We start from the raw sequence: 11,749 nt of genomic DNA, 5'->3' as shown, positions 1-11,749 counted from the left end.
TAGAGACCTGTGAAGAAACTTAGATAACCACACGATAATAGTGGGAAGCTTCAACACCACACTGTTGGTATTATATGTGTGTTCAAGGCAGAAAAGTAACAAAAATATTCAGGATCCAAACACTTGAGCAAGTTGACCTTGTAGACATCTACAGAACACTACACCCAGCAAAACAGAATGTACATTCTTCTAATCTGCACATAGCATATATTCTAAAATTGACATCATGCTCTACCATAAATAAAATAGGTTTTATTCCTGGGATGTCAAGGTTGGTTCAACACATGCTAATCAATAAATGTTATTCATCACATAAACAGAACTAAAAACAAAAGCACATAATTATCTTAATAGACACAGAAAAGGTTTTTGATAAAATTCAACATCTCTTCACATAAAAAACCCTTCAGCAAACTAGGTTTCAAAGGAACATGCCTCAAAATTATAAGAGCCATCTCTGATAAATCCACAGTCAATACTATGTTGAACAGGCAAAAACTGGAAAGGTTGTCCTTGAGAATCGGAACAAGAAAAGGATTCCCAGTCTCATCACTACTATTCAATACAGTACTGCAAATGCTAGCCCAAGCAAGCAGGCAAGGGAAAGAAATGAAAGGCAACCAAATGGGAAGAGAGGAAGTCACCTATTTCTCTTTGCAGATTTTACAACTCTATACCTAGAAAATCCCATAGTTTCTGCCCAAAGATTCCTAGAGCTGATCAACAACCTCAGCAACATTTCAGGATAAAAAAAAAAATCAATGCACAAATATCAGTAGCATTTCCATACACCAATAACATCCAAGCAGGGCCAAATAAAAAATGTCATTCCACTCACAATAGCCACACATTAAAAAACACCTAAGAATGCAACTAACCGCGTAGGTGAAAAGACTCTGTAATGAGAATTACAAAACATTACTGAAAGAAATTAGAGATTACACAAACAAATTGAAAAACTTATCATGCTCATGGATAGGAATAATCAATATTGTTAAAATGGTTATAGCGATCAAAGCAACTCACAGAGTCAGTGATATTCCTATCAAACTACCAATGACATTTTTCACAGAATTAGCAAGAACTATTATAGAATTCATATGGAACCACAAAAGAGCCCAAATAGCTAAAGCAATTCTAGGGAAAAAAAATCTGAAGACATCACGCTGACTTCAAAGTATACTACAAGGCTACCGTAACCAAAATAACATGATACTGATACAAAAACGGACACACAGACCAATGCAACAAATAAGACAACCCAGAAACAAAGCCACACACCTTCAACCATCTGATCTTCGACGAAGCTGACAATAACAAGCAATGGGAAATGGAGTTCCTGGTCAATAAATGGTGCTGTGAATATGCAGAAGATTAAAACTGGACTCCTTTCTTTCACCGTATACAAAAAGCCAATCAAGATGGATTAAAGACTTAAATATAAAACCTAAAACCATAAAAACTCTAGAAGAAAACCTAAGAAATATCATTCTGGACATGGCCCTGGCAAAGATTTCCTGGCAAATACTCCGAAAGCAATTGCAATGAAAACAAAAATTGACAGGTAGGACCCAGTTAAACTATAAACCTCCCGCACAACAAAAGACACCATCAACAGAGTAAACAGACAACCTACAGAAAGGGAGAAAATGTTTGCAAACTCTGCATCTGACAAAAGCCTAATATCCAGAATCTACAAGAAACTTAGCGATCAAAAAACAAACAACCCTATTTAAAAGTGGACGAAGATATAAACAGATACTTCTCAAAAGAAGGCCTATGTGCACTCAACAAGCAAATGAAAAACTGTTCCACATCCCTAATGATTAGGTAAAAGCAAATCAAAACCACAATGAGATACTGTCTCACAGCAGTCAGAATGACTATTATGAAAAAGTCAGAAAACAATACATACTGGTGAGATTGAGGAGAAAAAAGACACACACATTTCTAGTAAGAATGTAAATTAATTCAGCTACTGTGTAAATCAGTTTGGAGAATTTAAAACAGAACTACCATTCTACCCAGCAATTCCATCACTAGAAATACACCCAAAGGAATATAAATCATTCTACCATAAAGACACATGCATACATGTGTTCATTACAGCACTATTCACAATATTAATGACATTAAATCAACCTAGATAACCATCCACAGTAGGCTAAGTAAAGAAAATATGGTACACATACACCATGGAATACTACACAGCCATAAAAAATGAAATCATGTCCTTTGCAGAAGCAGAGATGGAGCTGGAGACCATTATCCTAAGCAAAGTAATGCAAGAACAGAAAACTGTATACCATATGTTCTCACTTATTAGTGGGAGCTAAACATTGAGTGCACATGAACACAAAGAAGGGAACAATAGACATTGGGGCTCACTTGAGTGTGAATGGAGGGAGGAGGGTAAGGATTGAAAAAATACCTATTGGGCACTATGCTCATTACCTGGTTGATGAAATAATCCATACACCAAACCTTTGAGACCTGCAAATTTCTCATGCAATAAACCTGCACATATTCCCACTGAACCTAAAAGTTGGAAAGAAAAAAACAGATAACCATTATCTGCAATATATTCAACAGAAGTGTCATTAATTTTTTAAAAGTTAATGATGCAAAAAAGCTTCTGAAAAATAGAGTCTTCTGTCTTTCATTAAATTATTCAGATATTGCAGAATTTGTCACTGATTTGATGAAAATTTATAATTTTTTAAAAGACTATTTAACAGAAAGCCTGGGACTTGATATCAAACATGCAACTTGTTTTTCATCAATGTAATCCATAAACCCCACTGATCACTATCTTCTTATAAACTAAAATTTACTGCCTATCTATAAAGAATATTTACCTTAATTTGCAGTTATAATATGTGGAAAAAAGTAACATAAACTAAGGCAGGAGGAGAAAAAGAGAGGCATGAAGGATAATTCCCAAGTTTCATCCAGAGTAACATGAATGATGAACATCCCCTAACAGGATGAGGAGACTAAAAGCAGCGTCAGAGTGGGCAGGAAGGGAGTTCAATTGTGAATATTAAATTTCAATTGAAAGGTGAACATCAAAATGGAGACACCGTCTCCAAATTTTTGAATAGAAACCCTGTATGAGATCACCAGGGGTATAAGTCCAGAAAGCAGAGAAGACAGTGAAAGAATGGATTCTGAATGTCAATGTTCAGGAGTCCGTGAAATGAGGAAGAACAAGCAAAGGAGACTAATAAGAAATTAATTAATTTGTAAATATACCAAGAACGGTCTACTTTGGAAGCACAAGTGGTGGCATTTGCTGAGACATTTAGTAATGGGCATGAGAATATCTAGGATAGCATGCGAACATGGCTTGACAAATGGGTGGCACAACTTTTTGAAGGCAAGGCTTCTTTTGATTATCATTGCATCAACTGTGGCTATTAAAATAGAATGTGTTGGCAATGGAGCAGGTAATCAGCAAGTGTTTGTTGACCCCTCTTGCTGCAGACAAGTCATCAAGCATAATCCAGATTGAGAAACACAGGGTCCCTTTCACCACACATTTACAGAGATGAGCTCTCAAGCACCTCCCTGAAGTTAACACTCAAGAAATCACTACAATTTCAATTAGTGTCATAAATGAAAACGACTACAGCTTCTCAAATTCATGAGTGGCTGGAATTTACCTCTTTGTCTTGCATCCACCAGATAATGTAGGTTAAATGGAGCTTACTTTGAATTAGATTTCCTTTCCTAGAATGTGGTGAGATGGGGCTTTGAGTGCACAAACCACATCTTAGTTCTGTACGTGAGACACAGATTTTAAACACGCAGGTAGGTTGTCACCTCTGGTGGTGTCCACTCTGAAACTGGGTAATGACATTCCGAAGAGTATGGGGGATTCCTCATTAGGGGGTTTGTTGTTTTAGAAACGCCCTATTCACTTCTACTGTGATTGCTGGACTCTTATCTGGAAGCCCTGTCAATTCTGGGGCTTATGCTTGAGAAAAAAATAAAACAATTTAGCTTAATTTCCAAGAGAGTCAGATTGCCATGTATTATGCAATAGTCTTATCTGAAATGCAAATAAAATCGTGGCTGTGTTTTCATTCTCACAAACTCTCTACACCATGCCTCCTCATGCGGTGCTTTCCATGCAGACTCTCCCGTTCCACGGGTGAGCGGCAGACTCCCCCATATACTCCCTCCCTCGGAAAAAGCCCTGCAAACGTTGACCCACTTCTCATCATGTAGAAGGAGGCTGTGGGGTGGGGGGTGGGAGTGCCCCAAGGGTTGAAGGTCAAACAACCCTGTCTACCCTACTCATTCCCAGCTCACACTTCTAGGGTGGTCCCGTATGGAAATGCCCAGGCCCCAGAAAAGATCTTCCTCTTGCACATGTTCTTCCTCATCCATCTCCCTTTTATTCTGTTTTCTTGCTGCTGCCACTTGATTCCTGAATCCTGGCTCCCTTTCACTCCTGCAAGGTTAAATTTAGGGCAGCCTTCTGCTCTCATGCTGAAGTCCTTGCCCCAGTTGTCTAAATCTTGGAAATATGTAGCCTCTGGGCTGGGATAGAGTCAGAGCTGTTTTCCTTCTCATTCGCACTGCTGGGTGTCATTCTGGGACCTGATGGATGGGCCAGAGTGGTGTTCTAAATTCCAGGGTGCTGTTCTGCTTTCTCTCTCTCTCTTTCTCTCTCATTTTTTTTCTGTCTATCCAAGATATCTTAAAACAAAACAACAATACCAGATAATAAAACCAGACATTCCTCATTTTTCTGCCAATTTAGCTTTCAGATGTCTTTCTAAAATGAAACCAGACAGTACACTTCTCTTTCCTTCTTTTGAATTCAAATTCAAATTCCTCTTGTTATGTCTGTGTCTGTGGGTATAGGGCATGTAAGTCTTTTAAGCAAAAGCCTTTAGCATGTATAATATGCAAGGTACTATTCTAAATGATTTTACATGTACATTTTTTTCACAAATTCAGTGTGAAAAAAATGTAACCCTAGGATTTGAGTGCTAGACCTGCATTCAGTGCAAGACATGAGGTTATTAACTATCATCGTCTACTCCTTCTCTCTAATATCTTCTAATAGAACTGCTAGCTAATTTCCAGGGACCAGCACTAAATAAAAGTGTAGGTGCCCATATTATTCTGTTTTCACACTGCTGTTAAGGACATACCTGAAACTGGGCAATTTACAAAAGAAAGAGGTTTATGGGACTTACAGTTCCACATGACTGGGGAGGTCTCACAATCATGGTAGAAGGTGAAAGGCATGTCTCACATGGCAGCAGACAAGAAAAGAGAACTTATGCAGGGAAAGTCCCTTTTTTAAAACCATCAGATCTCATGAGACTCATTTACCATCATGAGAACAGCCCAGGAGAAGCCTGTCACCATAATTCAATCGCCTCCCATTGGGTTCCACTCGAAAAATGTGGGAACTGTGGGAGTTACAATTCGAGATGAGATTTGGGTGGGGACATAGCCAACCCATATCAGCACCCTTGCTCAAAAATGATTAAGATTTCCAAGATGGCAACCTCAGAACATTAAAATAAGCACAGAGTGTGGGTCCCTGGGCACAGGTGGTATGCCAAGAAGCCAGCTCTGTCTTCAAACATTTCTTTCTAATTGTACGTTTTGTTTGTATGTGTGTGGCTACAGTGGAAGTAAGGGAATCATTACACCTAAGACAGGATGAGTTTTACTGCAGTTTGGCTCATTCATGAAGCAGGGCATGGTCAGATCAAGCTGGCCCTGAGGAGGAGGGGTAGAGTCTGGCCAGGGGAACACTGTGCCCAAGGGCACTGAGAACAAAGCTTAGATAAGCAATGTCTGATGTGGAAGATAATGTCAAGGTTGCTCAACAGAAAAGAAGAGCATGACAATGGGCTATCTAAGGGGAAATTAATACATGGGGTCCATGCCCTGGCCATGTTTGTTCTATGGGAGTCATAAGAGGTTGAATGAGCATGGCACCATAAAATTTATTCTGGAAAGTATCAGTCAAGATGGGCTGACTTGCATTGCAGAAACAAACACACCCATAATGTCAGTGGCTTTGAATGATAGAAATGTATTTGTGGTTCACATTGCCTTTCCATCATGAATCTCACAGAGTAAATGGCAGGGTGAGGGAGTTCTCTGCTCGATACAGTCTCTGAGGGATCCAGGCTAATGGAACAACATATACTGCTTGGAAATTTTTTGATCACGGATCAGAGAGGAAAAAGTACTCTCTATAGGGTTCAATTCACAGCGGATTAGTCAGATATAGTCACATGGCCACATTCAGTTACAAGACTGTGCCATTCTACCATCTTCCCAGAAGTGATGAGAACTGGAAAGGATTAAATATTCACATGGGGATACAAGTACAAGAATATGCCTAGGAGTATTCATTGTAAAGGAAAAAGAAAGAATCCCATATCTGTGGCCAAATATCTGTTTGTCCAGCATTTCTGTCAGATGGCTAACAGGCGTCTCCAAATTAAATTTGCTAGAAACATCTATGTTTTTTCTTCTCCAATTCTTACCCTCCTCATCTCAGTTAATAATGCCTTTCCAGTTGATGAGTCCAAAAACTTGAGAGTGAATCTCACACCTCATGTCAGAAGAAAGCTTGTTTCACCCTCAAAAGACATACAGAACCTGACCACCTCTTACAACTTATCTCTGTGGCCCTAGTGTAAGGCAGGTCTCTAATGAGGTTGCACCCTCATCCTCAAGTGTATTAGTCTATTCTCAAGCTGCTAATAAAGACATATCTGAGACTGGGTAATTTATAAAGGCAAGAAGTTTAATGGATTCAGAGTCCAGCATGACTGAGAAGGCCTCAGAAAACCTACAATCATGGTGGAAGGGGAAGCAAACATGTCCTTCTTCTCATGACACCAGCAAGAAGTGCCAAGCAAAAGGTGGAAAAGCCTGTTTAAAAATCCTCAGATCTTGTGCGATCTCACTCACTACCATGAGAACGGCATGATGGTAACCAGTTTCATGATTCAATTACCACCCACCAGGTCTTTCTCCTGACACATGAGGATGGTGGGAACTACAGTTCAGGATGAGATTTGGGTGGGGACACAGCCAAACCATATCAAGTATTTGCATATAGGCCACTTTCCCATCTGGGTCTTTCCTGAGCTCGTGTTAATTGTAGTCTGCTCCCTGACCATACCTGCCTTCCCATCCTCTTTCTTGCAATTTAACAGCACTAACAGGGTGAGTGCAATTTCTCTCATGCTTTTTTCTTTTAACTTGGCTTCAGGACTCCTGGTTTTTACTCTTTCTTAACGACAATTTCTTTTTAGTTTCCTTTGCTTGTTCCTCCTCATTTCATGGACTCCTGAGCATTGACATTCAGAATCCATTCTTTCACTGTCTTCTCTGCTCTCTGGACTTATACCCCTGGTGACCTCATACAGGGTTTCTATTTCCAGATTTGTAGATGATGTCTCCATTTCAATGGTCACCTTTCAACTAACATTTAGTATGTTCAAAAGTGAACTCCCTTCCTGCTGACTCTGAAGCTACTGCTTCTAGTCTTCCTCATCCTGTTAGGGGATGTTCATCATTCATGTTACTCTGGCTGTAACTTGGAAGTTATCCTTCATGCCTCTCTTTTTCTTTTCCTGCCCCTGTGTTTAGAGAATCAACAAATATTGTGGGCTACACTTTTAAAGATATACAGAGTATGACCATTTCCAACATTCTTATTGTCAACACCTGTATTTGATTATTAGGCTTGCCACAACAAAGTATCACAAACTGGGTGGTTTAAAACAAGTACTTCTCACTGTTCTGGAAGATACAAGTTTGAGATCAAGGGGTTGGGAGGTCTTTGCTCACTTCAAAAGCTCTAACAGAGAACCTTTTCTTGCCTCTCTTAGCATTGGATGGTTGCTGGTAATCCTTGGTGTTTCTTGGCTGGTAGAAACACCCCTCTTGTCTCTGCCTTGATATTCACATGAACTTCTCCTTGTGTGTGTCTCTGTCTCTTCTCCTCCTCTTATGAGAACACCAGTCATTAGATTTAGGGGCCCACCCTACTACAGTATGACTTCACTTAAGTTACATCTTAATTACATCTGCAAAGGCCTTATTTCCAAATAAGGTCATCTCTATGGGTATCAAGAGTTACTACTTGAGCAAATATTTTCGGGAAATGTAGAAGTGGTAATAATAATCCAGTGATAATTATCCTGTCCTGGGTGCAAAGTTTATTCTACTTAAATAGTTTTTTTATTCCCACTTTGCTGACGGTGTTTACCAAAAGTAAATATTGAATTGTACATTTTACCCCTGGATCTACTGAAGTGATCATGTGATATTATTCTTTAATATTTTATTCAACACAGGACATACAATTCAGCCACCCTAGTCCAAGATGCCATGACTCCTTGCCTGTATTATTGCTACAAACCCCTGTTAGCCTTCTGCTTTCACTCTTGCTCATGTGCAGACTGAACAGTACAGAGTAAAAAGTGATTCTTGTACAAGTAAGTCAAATCACATCACTTCTCTGCTCAGAACTTTCTAGGACGTCTTTTCTCACTCAAACTAAAAGCAGTTCCCTCCCCGTGCTCAGCAAGGTCTTGCAGGCTCAGTGCCCTCTCCTCCCTACCTCTCTAGCTTCATCTTCTACTTTCTCTGTGGATCACAGTGTTCTAGGCACCCCAGGACCACTGTCCCTGACAAACACATTGAAGGGATTTTGCTTTCCATTTCCTCTCTCTCAAAAGCTCTTCCCTATAAATCTTACTGTATTCGTTAGTTTTCATGCTGCTGATAAATCCCAGCTTCTTCTAGTCTTCCTCATCCTGTTAGGGGATGTTCATCATTCATGTTACTCTGGCTGTAACTTGGGAGTTATCCTTCATGCCTCTCTTTTTCTCTTCCTGCCCCCATGTCTGGAGAATCAACAAATATTGTGAGCTACACTTTTAAAGGTACACAGAATATGAACATTTTTGACATTCTCATTGTCAACACCTGTATTCAGTTATTAGGCCTGCCATAGACTGGGCAATTTACAAAAGAAAGGGGAGTAACTAGATTTACAGTTCCGTGTAGCTGGGGAAGCCTCACAATCATGGTAGAAGGCAAGGAGGAGCAAGTCATGTCTTGCATGGATGGCAGCAGGCAAAGAGGGAGAGAGAGCTTGTGCAGGGGAACTCCTCTTTTTAAAACCATCAGATCTCATGAGGCTTATTCACTATCACAAGAACAGCATGGGAAAGACCTGCCCTCTTGATTCAATTACCTTTCACCAGGTTCCTACCACAACACATGGGAATTCAAAATGAGATTTGGGGTGGGGACACAGTCAAACCATGTCACTTACATTACCCTCTCCATGCCCTTCTTCAGTGAGGCCTTCCCCAACTGACAGGCTGTATGGTGTAGTGCTGAGGTTGAAGGGCTCACAACTAAAGGACCTGGGTTCAGATCTTGCCCTGCCATTTACAGCAAAAGGTTAGGCAATTTAGGTAAACCCTTAGCTTATGAAATAAGTTTAGGAAATAAAGTGAGTTTATGAAATAACTCTCATCTATGAAATAAGGATATGAACAGTGGTTTAACCTTTTGGACTTGCTGGAAAATTGAAATAAACTAACACCCGGAAGAATCTCTCACACAATATAAGTACTTAAAAAATATTGGCAATTATTAATTAAAGTATGCACTATACCGCCCTCCAGTAATGCCTTATGTCTACTACTTGATTGGACTCCATAGCATTTGTCACCATCTAGGAAGCTGTATGTTCTACTTCTTTATTTTTTGCCCCCTTCCCACTAAATAATTACCAGGAATATTGCCTTGTATATTAGAAATTCAAAAAATATTATTTGAATAAATGCTAAAACGTCTAGATGCTTCATTATAATGTAGAAGTGGTAATAATCATCCAGAATAATTATCTTGTTCTGGTTGCTAAGTTTATTGGATTTTTAAAGTTTTCTTTATTCTCACTTTGCTGAAAGTGTTTACCATAGATAAATATTGAATTGTACTTTCTTTCTTGGATTTACTGACTTGATCATATGATATTCTCCTTTACTATTTTATTATAATCACATATCTCTTATTAATATATATATATATATAAAACTTTGTATATATGGATCAAATCCAACTTGGTTATTATGCATGATCTTTTTAAAATACTGCTGAATTTAATTTACTAATATTTTAAGATGTTTGCATCTGCATTCATGAGTAAGATTGGCTTGTAATGGTTACTTACAATTCTGTCCTCAGAGTCTTTTCATTCCAAGATTATAGAGGGAAATATAAGTTGAATTTGGGAGTATTCTCTCTCTCTTGTTCTCTAAAATAATCTGCATGATATAAAATAGTCTTCCCCTTGAGTATCTGAGAAAATGTTCCTGTCTTGGCCTGATGATTCCTTTGGGGGTAAATTGTAAACTACTTCAACATCTCTAATGGATTCGTTTTTATCTCTTTCATAGTGATCAGTTTGGTCAATTTATATTTATCTAGGAATTTATCTCTCATCTAATTTTTTAAAGTTTATTGACAAAACTTTCTTAGTACTTTTTTTTTCATTTTTCTCTTTGGCATCTATACGTTTGTCCCCATTTTCAATTCTAATATAGTTTATGCTGGCCTTCCATATTTTTTTGAAAACATTGATAATGAAATATTTTACAAGAAACCTTAAGGTTTAAATATGATAAAATAAAAATATTTTATTTTTATGATAAAAGGATCTCATTATATTTATTTATCTCTATATTTATATTCATTTATATATAAATTTTTGGCCTTATTGATCTTTTTATTACTTGCCTTTTCTAGTTTCTGAATTTCTGCTCTTATATTTAATTGCTTTCTTCTATTTCCTTTGGCTAAGGTTTTTGTTTATTTCATTTTTATCTTGCTTTTGTCTTTTTATTTGTTTTTTTTTCCTTGCAGTTGGTACTTAGCTCATAACTTTTAGGCATTTTTCTTTTATAATATAAGCATTTAAGTTTATAAATTCTATGTTAGTACTGATTTTGCTACACTCCCAAGGTTTCTTGTGAAGTATTTTGCCATCTAGTTTTAAACATTTTCTAATTTACGTACGCTTTCTGTTTAAGCCATAAATTATTTAGAAGTGATTTCTTTCGACTTTAATTTCCAACTGCATATTTTCCTTACTTTTTAATCACTGATTTCTTTTACTAAAGCTGCTGTAGAGGGACTATAATTGATATAAAGCCAACTATTTAAAATGTGCTGAATCTTGTTTATAACTTAGTTTGCGGTCAGTGTTCACAGGGCCTATGCATTAGTTGCTGTATTAATGTTAATGTCTTGACTTTTACTCTTGTACTGTAAGATGTTAACATTGGGAATATAAGGGGTTTCATTAAACTTGTCTTTCTTATAGTTTTCAAAGTCTGAAATTATTTCAAAACAAAAAGTCAAACTTTAAAAACATGTAAAGTGATTAACTCAATGGTAAAGAATTTCCTCCCTTTTCTGACATCTATAATCCCGCCTGTTGTTTTCCTCTCATCACCATCATCAGATCTCAGATGGTGAGGATTATGAATTCCCCATTGCATCTTTGATATGGTTTGGCTGTGACCCCACCCAAATCTCATCTTGAATTTTAACTCCCATAATTCCCATGTGTTGTGGGAGGGACCTGGTGGGAAATAATTGAATCATGGGAATGGTTTCCCCCATGCTATTCTTGTGGTAGTGAATAAGTCTCACAAGATCTGATGGTTTTATAAGG

Source organism: Sapajus apella, unplaced genomic scaffold, assembly GCF_009761245.1.
Source record: "Sapajus apella isolate SASKATOON/1434 unplaced genomic scaffold, GSC_monkey_1.0 scaffold60, whole genome shotgun sequence".
NCBI lineage: Eukaryota > Metazoa > Chordata > Mammalia > Primates > Cebidae > Sapajus > Sapajus apella.
This window is presented reverse-complemented; position numbering follows the sequence as displayed.